This window comes from Leuresthes tenuis, unplaced genomic scaffold (assembly GCF_036924035.1).
Source record: "Leuresthes tenuis unplaced genomic scaffold, fLeuTen1.0.hap1 SCAF_194, whole genome shotgun sequence".
Taxonomy (NCBI): Eukaryota; Metazoa; Chordata; class Actinopteri; order Atheriniformes; family Atherinopsidae; genus Leuresthes; species Leuresthes tenuis.
Window position 1 is genome coordinate 30,262 of NW_027325548.1, and position 21,311 is coordinate 51,572.

Genomic DNA, 21,311 nt, shown 5'->3' on the forward strand with positions numbered 1-21,311 from the left:
GCTGTCTGTCTATCCCTGTCTTATTTTAGCCACACCCTATGTTCTCATTTTAGCCGTTGTTTTCTTCACTGAGGTTGAGACGAACCCCCTCCTGTTGAGAGAATTCCCCTTTGTAGTCAGACTTATGCCTCAGAGAACGGTGGTGGGTAACTAATCTTTCCCTACTTCTGCAGGTCGTGGCCTTACTGGTTTATAGTGTGATGAGGATCCAGGATATATTAGTTTAGCTGCTGTGGGTGCTGTAAGCAGTACCTGCTATGAACCTTCCCACCTTGGGCTGGAGCAGTTATCTTTCTTTATCACTTTGATGAGGATCCAGTCTCCAGGTTTTAGAGATTCCTCCACAGGGTCACCTGGAACAGACACTAGACAGAATAGATCTCTCTACTTGTTAACATTTTAACCATGTATCCTGCTAAGGTTTCTTCTCTTTCTTCATCATGTCTGGTGAATAGTTCTGTGGTAGTAAAAATGGTCATACATTATACATCATCTCAAATAGAGTTAATTCTGTGCTAGTTAGAGTAATATGTATGTTTAGGACTACTAGTGGTAAACAGTAACCCAATTCTTCCCAGTTTCTTCAGTCTTGCACAGTGGTTTCTGAGATCCTTTTTTGTTTTTAAGTTCTTCGCCATCAGGAAGATAATGTTGTTTACAAAGTGCGTCCCTGTTATCACTGTAGATTTTTCAGGAATTCCAAATCTAGGTAATATTTAATTCACCAGTGTTGAGGGTACATCTGCCTGTGCATTTGGAAATACTTCACTTCATTTGGTAAAACATCACTAATCACCAGGGAGACCCCTTTATTTAATTCAATGAAATCTATACAAACGTGTTGAAAAGGGTCCTCCGGCCCCGGGAACTGTCCTCGTCCCGGTCCTAGGCCATATGTATGGATCATATTTTGCACATATTTGACATGTTAGACAAAAATTCTTTATTATCATATTATGATATTATGATTTTATTATAATTAAAACCATACACTGCAAAAACCTTGTTCATTGTTGCTACCTTCCCTCCTGTAGAGACATGACGTAGTCCATGGCTCGATACTGAAGCATATTTAAACAAACTCTTTGGCAGTATAAGTTCTACATTTCATAGTAAATGGCACCTTTATTCTTCCAGATCTGTCCTTGTAAGTGTATATTTGGTTTTGCATGCGTGGTCCAATTTAATGGACTAGTATATGCATCCAGTTTCTCAGAATAAACGCTCAGGATGGCTCTTACCATTTGCTGATTTGACCCAAATAATTTCCTTGGATTCCTCAACTCCCGGAATGTCATCAGGATGGATTACAGTTCGTGTTGCACCTGTGTCGCATAGAAAAGTTACCTCCGTCCCGGAAACATTCAATGTAATCTCAGGTTTGATGTCATACTATAAGATAAGTTCAATTCCCTCTAAGTTTAGCACTTTTTCTGGCTTTTCTGCTTCTATCCTGGTTACAGCTCCTGTTTTTTTCTTATCTAGTCATAACTGACTCCCAAACTCTTCCTCTATCTTACTGTTGCTCCTGCAGTCCCTCGCCCAATGCCCCCTCCTTCCACACAGCCTCCTGCTCTGTCTCTCCTTCTACTTCCTCTGTCTCTGCTCCTGTTGTGATCTGTGTTTTTGCTTTCCCTCATCACCTAAATAGTTGCTTCTCTCCCTTCCAACAAAAAGTTTAGTCCTTTCTTCCTTTTCTTTTTGTTGTCAGAGTGCTACTCTGCATGCCCTCTTTATTCCATTGCTGTGCAAACACATTAAGATGACTGTTTATTGTCATGTTACAAGTCACACAAAATTACTCTCTGCATTTGACCCATCTAGTTTGGCACCTGTTGAACACACATGCACACACCTTTCTGTTTAATTTAATTAATATTTATCTGCAGGCTTAGAAACTGCTTATAGTATTAATATATTACTCCATATATTACGCTGATTTATTGCAGCTGTCTTTAAATTTCTCTTTAAGAAAGCTATTGTTTGATATCTGACTCACATAGCATATTTCATTGCTGTGTTGGTTTTTTAAAAAAAACATATTTTATATATAAAATATATAAATATATTTATATATCTATATATATATACTAATACTCACTTTAACCCATTCTGTGAGATAAATGCTTTAATCTCTGATGAATATGATGTCAGTTCATAAGTTTTAGGGAAGTTAGTCAATCAGAAGTAATGAAGCATTACTTAACCATAGCATTACTTAACATTAATATGTTAAATTCTCTATTTTCGGCTTATGTTTCTGATACACTTATGATTTTGTTGCAGAAGAGCTAATCTCAAATTTAGAAAATGTTTCAGTTTGGCTTGAAAATCATCTGCACCTGAAGGGTTTGACTGTCTGGTCTCAGACCTGCTTCAGGTGGAAATTATTTCATTTTTTAATGCCTTGAACTTTGTCATTAAAGAATATTCCGACTTCATTACCCTTATATGTAGAAATGAGTTCTAAATGCAACCTGGAGGGTTTGTTAATCTGTTTACTGTAGCAAGCAAGACATGAGAGTTGTTACTGCAGTTTTTTTTATGATTTCAGAAAATAACTCTCTCTTCATCTATGCAAAGTCACACACTGAGTTAGACCAAACATTTCAAAGACAGCAGTGAGTTCTTTAGCTTGCTTATTATGGCCTACATCTATGTGCACCTTCAAGTCCCCTGTTATGATTAAACAGTCAACAGCAGTGCACACAATTTAAAGAAATTCCAGTAAAATCATCAATAAAATCATTCTGCGGTGAGACAAAGTATTTAAGATAATTTTATCTCCCTTTTTAAATGACACATGCTCGAATTAAAGACAAAAATAAATGTTTTATCTTGTGAGTGGGTATATTGGCCCTGAATATGGCACAAAGACCCTCCCCACTCTCTGTCTTGTTGTTTCATCTCTCAGTTAAACACATACTGTGAGATGAAAGTATCAAAAGCATTGTTAGACAGGAAAAAGTCAGAAAGCTGTTGGTATACAACTTTTCCTAGGACTTTGCCTAAGAATGGCAGGTTTGATATGGAATTTATAAAAATCACAGGTTGTAAAACATCTTTTGCTCAGATAGTTTTTCCTGTGAAAGGAGTAAAGATTTGAAATGATCTGTTTGTTTGTCTGAGATCTTCTGAACTTTAACTCTTTAAGAGAGCTGTTAAATCTTAATACACAAACTTGTACAAATGTCTAGCTCTAATCCTTGTTGTTCTTTTTTTTTTTTGTTGTTGTGTTTTTTTTTAACTAGATTTACTTTGTACATTACTTTTGTCTTCCCCTTCTCTAGGATTGGACAATTTTACCATGTTCAATTCTCCCTCAAACCCAAATTTATTTTCTCATCTCTCTAAGTATTCAATATTATCGGATTTTTTCTGAAACATGATTTTAGCACTCCCACTTAACTCCCGGTTAGCTTTAAAACAGGTATTTCCCATACTGTCCTTTTGCAGCTAATCAATTTTCAGTGGAGTTATTTTGAGTACTACCGAATGAAACACTACTTCTGTCGTTATGTCACGAGCAACAACCAGATTCCAATGTTCACTTCAACTCAATTAGTCAGTAATACATTTTTTCTGTCGTCACCATCAACAACATCACACACCAGCAGCTGTTTCACTCTTATACATACATAGCAAATAAAACAACACTGTAGCAAAGAAGGAAAAAATCACAATTTAACAAACAAATAATTCAGCAACCAGCCCTTTTAGCAAACCAACAATTCTATCACAAAGCAACAGTTCAACAATGACCTATACCTTCAGCAACAATACACACACACACACACAGCTGTTTTACTCCCATACATACATAGCAAATAAAACAACACTGCAGCAAAGACTTTAACAAACAGTTCGACAAACAAACAATTTAACAACCAGCCCCTTTAACAAACAAACGATTAGACGTATAACACTAACAAAAACTAACATGGATTTAAAACTTGCGATCTTTCATCGCAAACTCTCTTAAGAAAGATTCCGTTTTCTAACGCGCTGCGCGGAGTTATTTATTCCTGTAGTCTTCTCACACAGACTATGGACTAACCTTTTCTGACTGCATTTTTGTTGTCCTTGGTTAATCCCACCACTACACACGGTTACCAGTTAAAAGGCTGACATTTTCTGATCGTTTCATTTGTGGGTTATCCAACACAACATACAGGTACCAGTTAAAAGGCTTTTTTCCTTTGCCTCACCTTTTCTGACTGCTTCTTTTATGGGTTCATCCAGCACAATTTACACACAGTTACCAGTTAAAAAGATGACCTTTTCTGACCGCTATTAGGTTTCTATGGGTTAATCCTATACACAGTTACCAGTTAAAAGGCTGACCTTTTCTGACTGCTTCTTTTATGGGTTAATCCAACACAACCTACACACGGTTACCAGTTAAAAGGCTAACGTTTTCTGACTGCTTCAATTGTGAGTGTTCCAACATAACTTATACACAGTTATCAGTTAAAAGGCTTCTTTACTAGGTTGCATTCGAAATAGTAATATTCTTAGGAAAATAACAACGACTCAATCTATTTAAAGGCCTCCATTTTCTATGACTATAACTGGAGCACCATTTTATATCAATTGCTAGTTAATCAAAATTTTCCCTAATAATCACACTATTTCCAACCAACAATAGTAATACAAAGGGTTCCTTACCATAAATCCATTGGTAAGTTAAACAACGAAGAATCCAGCGAGTCTGTCCACTGATTCAAAAATAGATTCTGTCACCTTTCCTCCAGCCAGTGGCAGCCGGCCTCTATCAGAAACTGTGCTGAGAGGACTTCAGTTAGGAATCCTGGACTCCCCCGTGCACGGTTTCAGCTCCGATTCTGGAAGGTGGAAAGGACTTAGAATCCGGCTCGAAGGACCATTATGTTAGAAAAATTCTCTGTAAAATTAGGCTCAGAGTCGCTGGATACGATTAATTAACACAAAACATTTATTTCTTGCAAGAAAGAGACAAGTCCGCACAAATCCACACAACCTGTCGGGAAGACCGCTCAGAGTTGTCTCCCGACCAAATGGTGCTCCAGCTATTTATGTTGTTTATGCTTGCTGATCACACAATGTTATGAGAAAAGGCGCTTTTCTCACCATTCATTATTATGGGAAGGAACATTCAATGTTATGGGGAAAGGTGCTTCTCTCCCCATTCCTTGTTATGGGAAGGAACATAAGAGGTGCTTCTCACCAGTTAATATTATGGGAAAGACTAGTACCAGAGTCAAAACTCTTTTGCTTGAATCATAGAAGGTGAACAGATGGAGGGACTCTTCTGTCATAGTATAACTATATAATTTTTCCAACACACATTGACATTGAAATTTACTGGATAAGCAGGTCTTCATTGCATTCAGCAGCCTATATGTGAGCATCTATATGTAAGCTGTTCTTCTTTGCATTTATCAGCAGCAAGCAATTCTTCACTGCACATGCATATGTAAATAGTAAAACAATTCCAATGTGTTAGCGAAACCTTCTATATCACAGTGGTTTCTAAGATCTATTTTAAGTTCTTTGCCATCAGTGAGATGACATAGTTTACAAAGTGTGTCAAATTATCACTGAAGATCTTTTCAGGTATTTCAAATCTAGAAATGAGTTATTTTACGCGTGATTTTGCTACTGAGAGTGCATCTGCTTGTGCACATGGAAATATTTCAGACCATTTGGTAAAAACCTCTGTTGTCACTGAGCAGAATCGTTTCCCTTAACATTAATTTAGTTCAATGAAATCTACACAATAATGAAATCCAAACAAATATGTTGAAAAAGATACACTGGCTTAGGGAATTATCTTCGTTTTGGTCTTAGATTGCCCTGTGGAATGTATTTTGCACATATTTGACCTGCTAGACAAAACTTTATTCATTTATTTATTCTAAAAAAAAAAATTCAATAATTAGTAAAACCATATGCTGTAAAAACCTTGTTCATTATTGCTTCCATCCCTCCTGTTGAGACATGACATGGTCCGTGGCTCAATACTGCAGCATATTTAAACAAATTCTTTGGCAGTATGGTTTTCCTTCCGGTCATTCATACGAGTCTATTGTAGATGGCAATTGAATAACATCTAATAATGCTAAAATATTTGTAGTTTATACATTTAGCTGTGGATGTCAACATACCTGTTTTTCCAATGCTGTGTTAACACATGTACAGTTGAGAAGGCATACTGACTGTCAGTGTAAACGTTAACAACCTTTTTGTTATTTAATTTACAAGCTTCAGTTAAAGCTACCAATTCGACTGCTTGAACAGAGTAATTTTTTGGTAGTGGTTGTTTTAAGAAAACTTCAGTTTCTGTTACTACTGCAAATCCTGTAGCATTTGTGCCATCAGGGTTTTTTGCTTGACCTGTTGAATAAATATAGTTATTTCTGCATTTTCATAACGTATATCAGTTAAGTCTGGCCTGGGTAAAACACTGATGGTTATTTCTGACATGCAATCATGAGGCTTTCCATCTGTGGGGTAGGTAGCAGTGTGGATGGATTAAGTGTAGCACATCGCTCGACAACAAGGTGTGGCTGTGAAAGAAGAACTGTTATGTAGGAGAGATGTCTGGTAAAGATATTTTGTTAAGTAACCATATCACAGCCACTGCATGAGGTACCTTAAGTGTTAATGGGTGAAATAACACCATTATTGTTGATGCCTGCACTGCCAATGGCTTCTGGCCATTGATTCAAAAGTACGATCTCGTCCCTTTTTCCCCCTTTCAGTGGACACTGGCCCCTAATTACCGCAATTCAGCAGGGGGTCTTTCATTAGGAGTACTGGACTCCCCCGTGCACGGTTTCAGCTCCGACCCTGGAAAGCGGAAAAAACGTTGAGATCTGGTTTGAGGACCCAATTGTTGAGAAAAGTCTCTCAATGAGACTCAGAGTTGCTGGAGTCAGTTAATGCAAATGTTTAATCTTGCAGCAAGTTCAAGAATGTGTGTGTGTATGGGTGTATGTGTGCGAACGTGTGTGAGTTTGTGTGTGTGAGAGTTTAAAGAACCTGTTATCCACAGGCAGGTCTTAACTAGTATGGCACAGGTCCAGCCTGTCTCATCTTTTTTGGAAGGTCCAGCGCTCGCCCCTTCTGTCTGTTTGGACTCTCACATACATTCGGTTAATCATAGAAAAACGAGAACAAAACTTTTTAGCCCCTTAAATTCATAAAACAGACATGGTGCAGTTATTTCCATTCTAGAAAATAAGAGTAATCACCACCATTCCTATAAATTCTGGATATTCTAACAATCTGAATCTTTTTTAAATGTTCGATGAAGCCCTTTGCTGTTCTGTTTAGAGACTCAGCTGATCATAAACCAAGTTTTGCTCTTGAACCAAGCTTCTAAACTCTTCACCTTTTTCATTTCTCAGTTAGTATTCACTTTAAAACTGATTAAAAGAAAAATTAAATGAATGCTTATCAACAAATGTGGGATCTAAACTCTAGTGCTTTCTCTAAAATAATTTCCTTTCTCAATTCAGAAATGTGTGTGTGTAAGTCACAACACCCGTGACACCAAAACGGCTTTCTTTTCTCTCTTTTCTCTACACTCTGCACTGTGAGCACACACACCAAATCAGAAAGGCTTTTTTCTCTCTTTTCTACATTATGGACTGTGGGGACACAAAACCGCTCTCTCTCTTTTTTTTTTTGATTGTGTGCCAGGGCGTTGTCTCACGTATTAGATTATGCTTAAGATACGAATGGGTTTATCAGTCACATCAGAATCCATACATACTGATCCTCCCGTAATAAAATGGTCGGATCTTATCAAACACACTTTGTTTCTTGTGACAAGTCAGCGAAACAGCGTATACACGTCAAGACACTGAATCAAGTTTGCCACAAGAACTCATAAGTTTGGCAGTATTGCTCTGCCGTCAGCAATCATACACCCATTTTATTTTCATGAGACATGTGCAGGCACCTGTTCATCTACTGTTCTATCACTATGAATTAGTTTATCTATTATCAATAAGGATACTTCTACAACTACTATCAAAGTATGTCCGGACTTCTTATGTTGTCAGTTGCTATATATGAATAAGTGGGTTGCTACTGAAAAGCATTAAACATGTCACACAGCCCAAACATATAACATTTCAGGACACACCACACAGTTAACAACCACAGTGAAGCGTGTCAAAGCCCAAACATGTAACATTCAACAGGACACTTACACAACACATTCAAATCAAACAGTCAGACAACATACAAGAACATATACCCCAGCCGGCATTGCTCCTTGCCTATTTTCCTACAACTCACTATGTGTGCGCACACCTTTATTCACAAACTCTTCAACTTATACTCTTTTACCGAAGCTGCTACAGCTCGATTGGCCAAATACCCTTAGATCCTATTTCGGTGAATTTGACATCTGCCTTGTATGTAACAGATTAGCGGTTTAGCAGTTTTAATTTAGTTTGAGTGAAGGAATTCATTTTATAGCAAAATCCGAAATCGTGAAGAACTCATGAAAGTAAGCTTATTCTCGGATTCCTGAAACTTTAGATTTGCTCTTTCTTTTACTGCAAAGTACAACGTTGAGCAGCACTAATGAGTTGTTTCTATTTTTGGCAGGCTTTACCTTTGCGGATGAAGCCCTTTCTGTCTGTGCAAAAGAAATCTTGTTACTGTGCAGAGTGACTTCTCTGAGTAGAGTCGCCTCACTTGTTGCGACTGTGCCGATGTTGCTTGAATGGTGCTCGCTGGAGCGTGTGGTAGTGTAAAGTTATACCATTTAAAAGGGCTGAAGAGTGCTCAGTGCAGCGGGTGGGCGGAGGTGCAAAGTGACACTATGGCCATAAAAAGAACACCGCTACAAGTGCGCATTGTGCCAGGAAGGGCCCTCGGACGTGAACCAGTGGACAGTTATCGCTTCTCGGCCTTTTGGCTAAGATCAAGTGTAGTATCTGTTCTTATCAGTTTAATGTCTGATATGTCCTCTATGCGAGACTACATATTAAATGGATTTGTATCAATAGGAGTTGAAAAAGGAGCTTGCTCCGTTCACTCCAAGCATCGACTCGGTACTGCAGTGCCGCTGGGAACGGTGCGCTCTCCTCTGCTCTTGTGAAAAAGCAAACAGCGGTGCAGGATGGAAGTTTCAGGGAGCCTAAGATGAAACTTTCTTTTAATCTGCTGATAAAAGAGAGTGAATGCGAAGCAGACTTTAACACGGTTCTGGGAGCGAGCCGAGTGCGGGCTAACTGGGAGAATTGCTTGAAAGAAACGCGACACCGAATGAGCAGTCAGATCAAAGCCTCAACACGGTGTTCCCGTGTTGTTTGTGGCTGCCTTGTCTTTTGCACAGAGTAAAAGACAAGGCCGCCATCGAATATGGCCCGATTGTTCCTACTTGGTCAGCCGAGGAGCAAGGGGGGGGAGCAAGCGTCTCAACCAAGCAAAGCTCACCATGGGGAAGGTGGCTATGCCAACTAGCCTGATGCCCTGCTCCCGCAGTGATGGATAATCATACACTGGTTTCTCTTCATAATGTACAAGTCTTTCGCCTTTTACTAAAGACTTCCGTGTAGAGCAGCACTAATGAATTGTTTCTATTTTTGGCAGGCTTTACCTTTGCGGGTGAAGCCCTTTCTGTCTGTGCAAAAGAAATCTTGTTACTGTGCAGAGTGACTTCTCTGAGTAGAGTCGCCTCACTTGTTGCGACTGTGCCGATGTTGCTTGAATGGTGCTCGCTGGAGCGTGCGGTAGTGTAAAGTTATACCATTTAAAAGGGCTGAAGAGTGCTCAGTGCAGCGGGTGGGCGGAGGTGCAAAGTGACACTATGGCCATAAAACGAACACCGCTACAAGTGCGCATTGTGCCAGGAAGGGCCCTCGGACGTGAACCAGTGGACAGTTATCGCTTCTCGGCATTTTGGCTAAGATCAAGTGTAGTATCTGTACTTATCAGTTTAATATGTTATATGTCTATGCAAGGACTACATATTAAATGGATTTTTATCAATAGGAGTTGAAAAAGGAGCTTGCTCCGTTCACTCCAAGCATCGACCCGGTACTGCAGTGCCGCTGGGAACGGTGCGCTCTCATCTGCTCTTGTGAAAAAGCAAACAGCGGTGCAGGATGGAAGTTTCTTTAATCTGCTGAGAAAAGAGAGTGAATGCGAAGCAGACTTTAACACGGCTCTGGGAGCGAGCCGAGTGCGGGCTAACCAGGAGAATTGCTTGAAAGAAACGCGACACCGAATGAGCGGTCAGAACAAAGCCTCAATACGGTGTTCCTGTGGTGTTTTTATAAAATGCGGTGTAAAAAAAGGTGTGAATGCCCCATAGAAAACTAAAAGGTGGAGCGGAAGTGTTCGGCTGCAAGAAGGTGTGAATGTCCGACTATATTTGGTGAAAAGCAGGTGAAGCAAGGTCTGAATGCCCAACCTTACATCATCAAAAGCGAGATCAGAGGTTTTTGGCTGCAAGAAGGCCATAGTTTGCCAAAAGCGGGTAAGGTGCGAATGATCGGCTAAATATCAACAAAAGTGGGGGCGGAGGTCTTCGGATGCAAGTGGGTGTGAATATCCCACCATACAAGTATGGTGGAGAGGAAGCTGTGAATGGCCGACCATAGTTTACAAAAAGCGGGTGAGAAAAGGTGCGAATGTCCAACCATACATGATCAAAACAGGGAGCGGAGGTGTTTGGCTGCGACAAGGTGTGAATGTCCACCCATAATTAATGAAAAGCGGGCAACAAGTAGGTTCGAATGCCCAACCATACATCATCAAAAGCAGGAGTGGATGTGTTCGGCTACAAGAAGGTTTGAATGTCCGAGCATAGTTTGTAAAAAGCGGGTAAGAAAAGGTTCGAATGCCCGAACATACACCATCAAAAGAGGGAGCGGAGGTGTTCCGCTGTAAGACGGTGTGAATGTCCGACCATAGTTGGTAAAAAGTGGGTATGAAAAGGTTCGAATGCCCAAATTCGGCTGCAAAAAGGTGTGAATGTTCGACTAAATTTTGTAAAAAGCGGGTAAGACAAGGTGCGAATGCCTGACAATCTATGATCAAAAGCGGGAGCGGAGGTGTTCAGCTGCAAGAAGGTCTAAATGTCCATTTTTAATTAATAGAAAACATGAAAGAAAATTTTCGAAAATCAATCCGCACATGATCATAAGTGGGAGAGGAGGTGTTCAGCTGCAAGAAGGTGTGAATGTCCTACCATAATTGCTGAAAAATGTGTTAGAAACGGTAAGAATGCCGGAATATACATCATCAAAAGAGGTGGTGTTCGGCTGCAAGTAGGTGTGAATGTCTGAGTAAAGTTCAAATATATTAACAAAAGCGGGAGGAGAGGTCTTCGGATGAGTGGTTGAGAATTTCCAACCATAATCTATAAAATGCGGTGAAAAAAAAGGTGTGATAGATACCTAAAAGGTGGAGCGGAAGTGTTCGGCTGCAAGGTGTGAATGTTATATATATAGTTGGTGAAAAGCAGGAAAAGCAAGGTCTGAATGCCCAATCTTACATCATCAAAAGCGAGATCAGAGGTGTGTGGCGGCAAGAAAACGGGTAAGGTGTGAATGATCGACTAAATATCAACAAAAGTGGGGGCGGAGGTCTTCGGATGCAAGTGGGTGTGAATATCCCACTATACAAGTATGGTGGAGAGGAAGCTGTGAATGGCCGACCATAGTTTGCAAAAAGCGGGTGAGAAAAGGTGCGAATGTCCAACCATACATGATCAAAACAGGGAGCGGAGGTGTTTGGCTGCGACAAGGTGTGAATGTCCACCCATAATTAATGAAAAGCGGGCAACAAGTAGGTTCGAATGCCCAACCATACATCAACAAAAGCAGGAGTGGATGTGTTTGGCTACAAGAAGGTTTGAATGTCCGAGCATAGTTTGTAAAAAGCGGGTAAGAAAAGGTGCGAATGCCCGACAAAGTATGATCAAAAGAGGGAGTGGAGGTTTTCGGCTACAAGAAGGTTTGAATGTACGACCATAGTTTGTAAAAAGCGGGTAAGAAAAGGTGCGAATGCCCGAACATACACCATCAAAAGAGGGAGCGGAGGTGTTCCGCTGAAAGACGGTGTGAATGTCCGACCATAGTTGGTAAAAAGCGGGTAAGAAAAGGTTCGAATGCCCGATTATATACCATCAAAAGCGGAAGCGGAGGTGTTCGGCTGTAAGAAGTTGTGAACGTCCGACCAAAGTTTGTAAAAAGCAGTTAAGAAAAGGTTCGAATATCCAACCAAACATAATAAAAAGTGGGAGCAGAGCTGTTCGACTGCAAGTAGGTGTGAATGTCCAGCCATAATTCCTGAAAAATGGGTAAGAAAAGGTGCGAATGCCCAACCATACATCATCAAAAGAAGAAGTGGATGTGTTCTGCTACAAGAAGGTTTGAATGTCCGACCATAGTTTGTAAAAAGTGGGTAAGAAAAAGTTCGAATGCCCGAACATACACCATCAAAAGAGGGAGCGGAGGTGTTCCGCTGTAAGACGGTGTGAATGTCCGACCATAATTGGTAAAAAGCGGGTAAGAAAAGGTTAAAATACCCGACTGTACACAATCAATAGCGGGAGCGGAGTTGTTCAGCTACAAGAAGGTGTGAAAGTCCGACCATGGTTTGTAAAACGCGGGTAAGACAAGGTGCGAATGTCCGGACTCCTATTGATAAAAATCCATTTAATATGTAGTCCTTGCATAGACATATCACATATTAAACTGCTAAGAACAGATACTACACTTGATCTTAGCCAAAAGGCCGAGAAGCGATATCTGTCCACTGGTTCACGTCCGAGGGCCCTTCCTGGCACAATGCGCACTTGTAGCGGTGTTCTTTTTATGGCCATAGTGTCACTTTGCACCTCCGCCCACCCGCTGCACTGAGCACTCTTCAGCCCTTTTAAATGGTATAACTTTACACTACCACACGCTCCAGCGAGCACCATTCAAGCAACAACTTTGCACTCCAGCTTCGAACATCGGCACAGTCGCAACAAGTAAGGCGACTCTACTCAGAGAAGTCACTCTGCACAGTAACAAGATTTCTTTTGCACAGACAGAAAGATCTTCACCCGCAAAGGTAAAGCCTGCCAAAAATAGAAACAACTCATTAGTGCTGCTCTCCACGGAAGTCTTTAGCAAAAGGCGAAAGACTTGTACATTATGAAGAGAAACCAGTGTATGATTATCCGTCACTGCAGGAGCAGGGCATCAGGCTAGTTGGCATAGCTTGGTTGAGACGCTTGCTCCCCCCCCTTGCTCCTCGGCTGACCAAGTAGGAACAATCGGGCCCTATTCGATGGCTGCCTTGTCTTTTACTCTGTGCAAAAGACAAGGCAGCAACAAAAACACCACGAGAATCCCGTATTGAGGCTTTGTTCTGACCGCTCATTCGGGGTCGCGTTTCTTTCAAGCAATTCTCCTGGTTAGCCCACACTCGGCTCGCTCCCATAGCCGTGTTAAAGTCTACTTCGCATTCACTCTCTTTTCTCAGCAGACTCTTGGGATTTTATCTATAAAATGAATTCCTTCACTCAAACTATGTGAAAACTGCTTTGTCCTTAATATTTACCATGTCTAGAAAGATTTAAACAAAAAAAACAACGTTGTACTTTGCAGTAAAAGAAAGAGCAAATCTAAAGTTTCAGGAATCCGAGAATAAGCTTACTTTCATGAGTTCTTCACGATTTCGGATTTTGCTATAAAATGAATTCCTTCACTCAAACTAAATTAAAACTGCTAAACCGCTAATCTGTTATATGTAAGGCAGATGTCAAATTCACCGAAATAGGATCAAAGGGTATTCGGCCAATCGAGCTGTAGCAGCTTCGGTAAAAGAGTATAAGTTGAAGAGTTTGTGAATAAAGGTGTGCGCACACATAGTGTGCTGTACGAAAATAGGCAGGGAGCAATGCCGGCTGGGGTATATGTTCTTGTATGTTGTCTGACTGTTTGATTTGAATGTGTTGTGTAAGTGTCCTGTTGAATGTTACATGTTTGGGCTTTGACACGCTTCACTGTGGTTGTTAACTGTGTGGTGTGTCCTGAAATGTTATATGTTTGGGCTGTGTGACATGCTTAATGCTTGTCAGTAGCTACCCACTTATTCATATATAGCAACTGACAACATAAGAAGTCCGGACATACTTTGATAGTAGTTGTAGAAGTATCCTTATTGATAATAGATCACTAATTCATAGTGATAGAACAGTAGATGAACAGGTGCTTGCACATGTCTCACGAAAATAAAATGGGTGTATGATTGCTGACGGCAGAGCAATACTGCCAAACTTATGAGTTCTTGTGGCAAACTTGATTCAGTGTCTTGACGTGTATACGCTGTTTCGCTGACTTGATTGTCACAAGAAACAAAGTGTGTTTGATAAGATCCGACCATTTTATTACGGGAGGATCAGTATGTATGGATTCTGATGTGACTGATAAACCCATTCGTATCTTAAGCATAATCTAATACATGAGACAATGCCCTGGCACACGATAAAAAAAAAAAAGAGAGACAGCGGTTTTGTGTCCCACTCTAAAACTATCAGGCAGTCGGTCGAGTTTTTCAAAATCTTTAAAAACATCTAAAATGTCTGATGATAAAAGGTCCCAATAGGTCAGATAGAATTCTGCAGGAAGCCCGTCTAAACCCGGAGCTCGACTTCTCTTAAAACCTGTTAGGCATTTTTTTAACTCTAAAGCAGTAAAATTCTGTGTCAAGTGTGCATTCTCTTTTACGGTTTTGTCAACGAATTTTAAGATTTCTGCCGATGTTTCCAAGTGCACTGGTTTCTCTTTGTACATGTTACTATAAAAGGTATGTACAGTTTCAATCATCTCTTGTGTGGATTTTGTTAAAAACCCATCTTCTCTTTTTAGATTTTGAATACACTCCTTTTTATTTATAACTTTCTTTCTTTTTCACCTTCCTCAATTTCCTGCTCCCTGCTTCTTACAAAAATTCCTTTACTCTTTATTTCTGCTAAAACTGACATTTCCTTTTTGACATCTTTGATTTCTTCTTTAAAGTCTATGCCACACTGATTTAGTTTAAAGTAGCGCTGTAAGCGTTTATGTAGTCCCATCATACATCTATTCTCTTTCCTTTTTTTACGTTTACCTTGCTGTTTAAAAAAAGTCTGGGTCGTTTCCTTCACCATTTCCCACCATTGTGCATGTGTTTCGTAGAGGTCTTGAAGGGTCTGCCACTCTTTATAACATTCCCTGTACTGACTGACTATGATTTCATCCTCCAACAGGGAACAGTTGAGTTTCCACAGACCACTTCCTACCGTCACACCAGAAGGGGGTGAAAGGGTGCAGGAGAGCATAAGGTGGTCTGAAAAGAAAACAGGGGTTAATCTAACATCAGTGGGTGGGCAATCTCTAGTAAAGAAATAATCAATGCGAGAGGCTCTGGTGCCATCATGACTAAACCAGGTGAAGCTCTCCTCTCTGGGATGCATGGTTTTAAAACAGTCAGTAAGCTTAAAATCCCTGCATATGCCCTGAAGTAAAATCGAAGTCTTATCCACTTTAAAATCTACCCCTGCTCTTTTTCTATCTTTCCTGCTCAAGATACAGTTAAAATCCCCTCCTACAACTAAAGGTACTTGCCCTAGCATGTAAAGCTGTATATCTTCTAAAAGGTCATACCTTTCATTTTTTCCATTGAAACCATAAATATTTAAGAGGTTAAAGTCTTGCCCCATAAAATTCAAGTGTGCTAAAAGTGCCCGTCCGTCTCTCACCACTGTGCTACCTTTCACCAGAACATGCGGATTTTTAATTAGAATGGCCACACCATCATTTTTATTTTGATTTGAGCCACTCCATATCGATAAATGGGGCCACATTTCCTCCCATTGTCTATGGTTTTTTAAAAAAGGTAGTCCACATTCTTGTATTAAAAACACATCTGATTTTATGGAGTCTAAGAAGGATAAAATACTCTGGGCTCTTGTCTTTGATTTCACACTTCTCACATTTAGTGTTGAGAAGGTGAGAACCATTAAAAGCATAAAGGAAAGTAGGTATGTCATTTTCGTTTTTCTAAGTTATCAAAACAAATTACACACAGGTTATTTCTTGGGAAACTAGCTCTTCCTTCATTTCTTTAGGTGAAAAGTGAGTAGGGTGATCTATATTTCCTTTTCGGACTCTCGGTGTTGGCCTCTGACGCAATGTTGCATTTAACTTTGAGTCCCTGGGGGTTGATTGCAGAGCTGAAGTTAAAAAGGAGACCTCATTTGGTGAGTCGGAGGGGAAGACTCTAGGTTCTTCCACTGAAGAACTGTCTGAAAGGGACCTAACCCTTCCCCTCTTCTCTGATACCACTGGGGAATCAGAGGCTCAGATGCCGTCCTCTTCGGCTGTTGACCTTCGGGGAGGTGAGTATCTTCACTAGACTCACCTGTCTGCTCTTCCTCCTCATTTAGCGTAGCTCCACCCTCTGCCTGTGAATTCTCACAGACTTCAACACTGAGTGGTGAGGCCTCTACAGGCCCCTCCCCTTTTTGCTCCTCACTTCCAATCCAAGCTCTTGGCAGGAAGTTTGAATTTATTGGGTCAACCTCTTCACTTTGTTCACCAACTGCCACCTTTGGTCCTTCTCTTTGTTGGCTTGACTGTGGCTTTACCGTCTTTAATTTGTTGGCAAAAGATTTAGGGCAATCTCTGAAGAGGTGATTTAATTCTCCACAGAGATTACATTTCCTGCCATTTGGACACTCTCCAAAAGTTTGCCCAATTTCTCTGCTCTTCCCACATAACACCTTGGTACAAGCCTCAACCAGGTGTCCATGCTCACCACACTTGCGGCAGAACTTGGGCTGCCCCTGGTAGTGGATGTAACCTCGGTTTTCAAGGTGGCCAGAGTGTCGCCCACCCGCTGCACTGAGCACTCTTCAGCCCTTTTAAATGGTATAACTTTGCACTCCCGCACGCTCCAGCAAGCACCATTCAAGCAACAACTTTGCACTCCAGCTTCGAACATCGGCACAGTCGCAACAAGTAAGGCGACTCTACTCAGAGAAGTCACTCTGCACAGTAAGAAGATTTCTTTTGCACAGACAGAAAGGGCTTCACCCGCAAAGGTAAAGCCTGCCAAAAATAGAAACAACTCATTAGTGCTGCTCTCCACAGAAATCTTTAGTAAAAGGCGAAAGACTTATGAGAAAGAGTTATGAAGAGAAACCAGAGTACGATTATCCGTCACTGCGGGAGCAGGGCATCAGGCTAGTTGGCATAGCCACCTTCCCCATGGTGAGCTTTGCTTGGTTGAGACGCCTGCCCCCCCCCCCCCCCCCCCCCCCCCCCCCCCCCCCCCCCCCCCCCTTGCTCCTCGGCTGACCAAGTAGGAACAATCGGGCCCTATTCGATGGCTGCCTTGTCTTTTACTCTGTGCAAAAGACAAGGCAGCAACAAAAACACCACGAGAATCCCGTATTGAGGCTTTGTTCTGATCGCTCATTCGGTGTCGCGTTTCTTTCAAGCAATTCTCCCGGTTAGCCCACACTCGGCTCGCTCCCATAGCCGTGTTAAAGTCTACTTCGCATTCACTCTCTTTTCTCAGCAGACTCTTGGGATTTTATCTATAAAATGAATTCCTTCACTCAAACTATGTGAAAACTGCTTTGTCCTTAATATTTACCATGTCTAGAAAGATTTAAACAAAAAAAACAACGTTGTACTTTGCAGTAAAAGAAAGAGCAAATCTAAAGTTTCAGGAATCCGAGAATAAGCTTACTTTCATGAGTTCTTCACGATTTCGGATTTTGCTATAAAATGAATTCCTTCACTCAAACTAAATTAAAACTGCTAAACCGCTAATCTGTTATATGTAAGGCAGATGTCAAATTCACCGAAATAGGATCAAAGGGTATTTGGCCAATCGAGCTGTAGCAGCTTCGGTAAAAGAGTATAAGTTGAAGAGTTTGTGAATAAAGGTGTGCGCACACATAGTGTGCTGTACGAAAATAGGCAGGGAGCAATGCCGGCTGGGGTATATGTTCTTGTATGTTGTCTGACTGTTTGATTTGAATGTGTTGTGTAAGTGTCCTGTTGAATGTTACATGTTTGGGCTTTGACACGCTTCACTGTGGTTGTTAACTGTGTGGTGTGTCCTGAAATGTTATATGTTTGGGCTGTGTGACATGCTTAATGCTTGTCAGTAGCTACCCACTTATTCATATATAGCAACTGACAACATAAGAAGTCCGGACATACTTTGATAGTAGTTGTAGAAGTATCCTTATTGATAATAGATCACTAATTCATAGTGATAGAACAGTAGATGAACAGGTGCTTGCACATGTCTCACGAAAATAAAATGGGTGTATGATTGCTGACGGCAGAGCAATACTGCCAAACTTATGAGTTCTTGTGGCAAACTTGATTCAGTGTCTTGACGTGTATACGCTGTTTCGCTGACTTGATTGTCACAAGAAACAAAGTGTGTTTGATAAGATCCGACCATTTTATTACGGGAGGATCAGTATGTATGGATTCTGATGTGACTGATAAACCCATTCGTATCTTAAGCATAATCTAATACGTGAGACAACGCCCTGGCAGACGATAAAAAAAAAAAAAGAGAGAGAGCGGTTTTGTGTCCCCACAGTCCATAATGTAGAAAAGAGAGAAAAAAGCCTTTCTGATTTGGTGTGTGTGCTCATAGTGCAGAGTGTAGAGAAAAGAAAGCCGTTTTATTGTCACGGGTGTTGTGACTTACACACACACATTTCTAAATTGAGAAAGGAAATTATTTTAGAGGAAGCAGTAGAGTTTAGATCCCACATTTGTTGATAGGCATTCATTTATTTCTTCACTTCTGATGAAGTTTCAACAATAAACAACAAACTTTGTATTATGAGAAAGAACCAGACTCATTCTTCAGGAATCCGAAAATAAGCTCTATTTTATGAGTTATGCACGAATTCGGATTCTCCTATAAAACGAATTCATTAACTCAAACCAAGTTAAGACTGCTTTGTCCTTCATATTTATTCATGTCTAATCAAGTTTCAACGATAAACAACGTTGTACTTTGTAGAATGAGAAAGAACTTCTTCAGCAATAAGCATCTCTCGACATATGACGAAATACAGATTTTGCTATAAAATTAATTCCTTCTATCAGCCTGACTTAAAACTGTTTGTCCTCCTTATTTATCCACTTCAAATCAAGTTTCAACAATTAAAAAAAAATTGTAGTTTGAGAAAGAACAACTTAATCTTCAGCAATCAGTATAAAAAGAAGTGCAAATGCCAACCATACATACCTAAAAGGTGGAGCGGAAGTATTCAGCTGCAAGTAGGTGTGAATGTTCGACCATAATTTGTAAAAAGCGGGTAAGAAAAGGTTCGAATGCCCGACTATATATTAACAAAAGCGGGAGGAGAGGTCTTCGGATGAGAGTGGGTGAGAATTTCCAACCATAATCTATAAAATACGGTGAAAGAAAATATGTGAATGCCTCATAGAACACTAAAAGCGGAAGTGTTCGGCTGCAAGAAGGTGTGAATGTCCGACTATATTTGGTGAAAAGCAGGTGAAGCAAGGTCTGAATGCCCAACCTTACATCATCAAAAGCGAGATCAGAGGTGTTTGGCTGCAAGAAGGCCATAGTTTGCCAAAAGCGGGTAAGGTGCGAATGTCCGACTAAATATCAACAAAATTTGGGGCGGAGGTCTTCGGATGCAAGTGGGTGTGAATGTCCGACTATATTTGGTGAAAAGCAGGTGAAGCAAGGTCTGAATGCCCAACCTTACATCATCAAAAGCGAGATCAGAGGTGTTTGGCTGCAAGAAGGCCATAGTTTGCCAAAAGCGGGTAAGGTGCGAATGACCGACTAAATATCAACAAAAGTGGGGGCGGAGGTCTTCGGATGCAAGTGGGTGTGAATATCCCACCATACAAGTATGGTGGAGAGGAAGCTGTGAATGGCCGACCATAGTAAAAGGCGGGTGAGAGAAGGTGCGAATGTCAAACCATACATAATCAAAACAGGGAGCGGAGGTGTTCTGCTGTAAGAAGGTGTGAATGTCCAACCATAGTTGGTAAAAAGCGGGTAAGAAAAGGTTAAAATACCCGACTGTACACAATCAATAGCGGGAGCGGAGTTGTTCGGCTACTAAAAGGTGTGAAAGTCCGACCATGGTTTGTAAAAAGCGGGTACAAAAAGGTGCGAATGCCCGACAATGTATGATCAAAAGAGGGAGTGGAAGTTTTCGGCTGCAAGAAGGTCTGAATGTCCAACCATAATTTGTAAAAACCGGGGAAGAAAAGGCTCGAAAGCCCGACTATACACCATCAAAAGTGGGAGCGGAGGTGTTCAGCTGCAAGACGGTCTGAATGTCCATCAATAATTGCTAGAAAACATGAAAGAAAATTTTCAAATATCAAACTGCACATGATCATAAGCGGGAGAGGAGGTGTTCAGCTGCAAGAAGGTGTGAATGTCTACCCATAATTACTGAAAAATGGATAAGAAAAGGTGCGAATGTCAAACCATACATAATCAAAACAGGGAGCAGAGGTGTTCTGCTGTAAGAAGCTGTGAATGTCCAACCATAGTTGGTAAAAAGCGGGTAAGAAAAGGTTAAATTACCCGACTGTACACAATCAAAAGAGGGAGCGGAGTTGTTCAGCTAAGAGAAGGTGTGAAAGTCCGACCTTGGTTTGTAAAAAGCGGGTAAGAAAAGGTTCGTATGCCCGAATATACACCATCAAAAGCGGAAGTGGAGGTGTTCGGCTGCAAGATATTGTGAACGTCCGACCAAAGTTTGTAAAAAGCAGTTAAGAAAAGGTTCGAATATCTAACCAAACATAATCAAAAGCGGGAGCAGAGCTGTTCGACTGGAAGTAGGTGTGAATGTCAGATCATAATTTGCAAAAAGCTGATGAGAAAGGGTGAGAATGCCCGACTATACACCATCAAATGCGGTAGCGGAGTTGTTCGGCTGTGAGTAGGTGTGAATCTCCAACCATAATTGCTGAAAAATGTGTTAGAAAAGGTAAAAATGCCGGTCCATACATCATCAAAATCGGGAGAGGTGGTGTTCAGCTGCAAGAAGGTCTAAATGTCCATCAATAATTGCTAGAAAACATGAAAGAAAATTTTCGAAAATCAAACCACACATGATCATAAGTGGGAGGGGAGGTGTTCAGCTGCAAGAAGGTGTGAATGTCCACCCATAATACCTGAAAAATGGGTAAAAAAAAGGTGCGAATGCCCAACCATACATCATCAAAAGCAGGAGTGCATGTGTTCGGCTACAAGAAGGTGTGAACGTCCAACCAAAGTTTGTAAAAAGCAGT

At 40.8% G+C, this 21,311-nt stretch overlaps 5 non-coding genes and 1 pseudogene across 5 annotated transcripts; 3 read left to right on the forward strand and 3 right to left on the reverse strand.

The window, feature by feature from the left end:
• Positions 1-8,897: 8,897 nt before the first annotated feature.
• LOC140287971 (U2 spliceosomal RNA) lies at positions 8,898-9,087 on the forward strand. The gene has a single exon (XR_011911910.1). It is a non-coding gene; the product is annotated as a U2 spliceosomal RNA (small nuclear RNA).
• A 411-nt stretch (positions 9,088-9,498) lies between these two features.
• Positions 9,499-9,612, forward strand: LOC140287977 (U5 spliceosomal RNA). The gene has a single exon (XR_011911913.1). It is a non-coding gene; the product is annotated as a U5 spliceosomal RNA (small nuclear RNA).
• A 275-nt stretch (positions 9,613-9,887) lies between these two features.
• On the forward strand, positions 9,888-10,075 carry LOC140287980 (U2 spliceosomal RNA). The gene has a single exon (XR_011911916.1). It is a non-coding gene; the product is annotated as a U2 spliceosomal RNA (small nuclear RNA).
• A 2,516-nt stretch (positions 10,076-12,591) lies between these two features.
• Positions 12,592-12,759, reverse strand: LOC140287981 (U2 spliceosomal RNA; annotated as a pseudogene).
• Positions 12,760-13,057: 298 nt separating this feature from the next.
• LOC140287976 (U5 spliceosomal RNA) lies at positions 13,058-13,171 on the reverse strand. Its single transcript, XR_011911912.1, has one exon. It is a non-coding gene; the product is annotated as a U5 spliceosomal RNA (small nuclear RNA).
• A 3,904-nt stretch (positions 13,172-17,075) lies between these two features.
• Positions 17,076-17,195, reverse strand: LOC140287978 (U5 spliceosomal RNA). Its single transcript, XR_011911914.1, has one exon. It is a non-coding gene; the product is annotated as a U5 spliceosomal RNA (small nuclear RNA).
• Between the last annotated feature and the right edge of the window lie 4,116 nt (positions 17,196-21,311).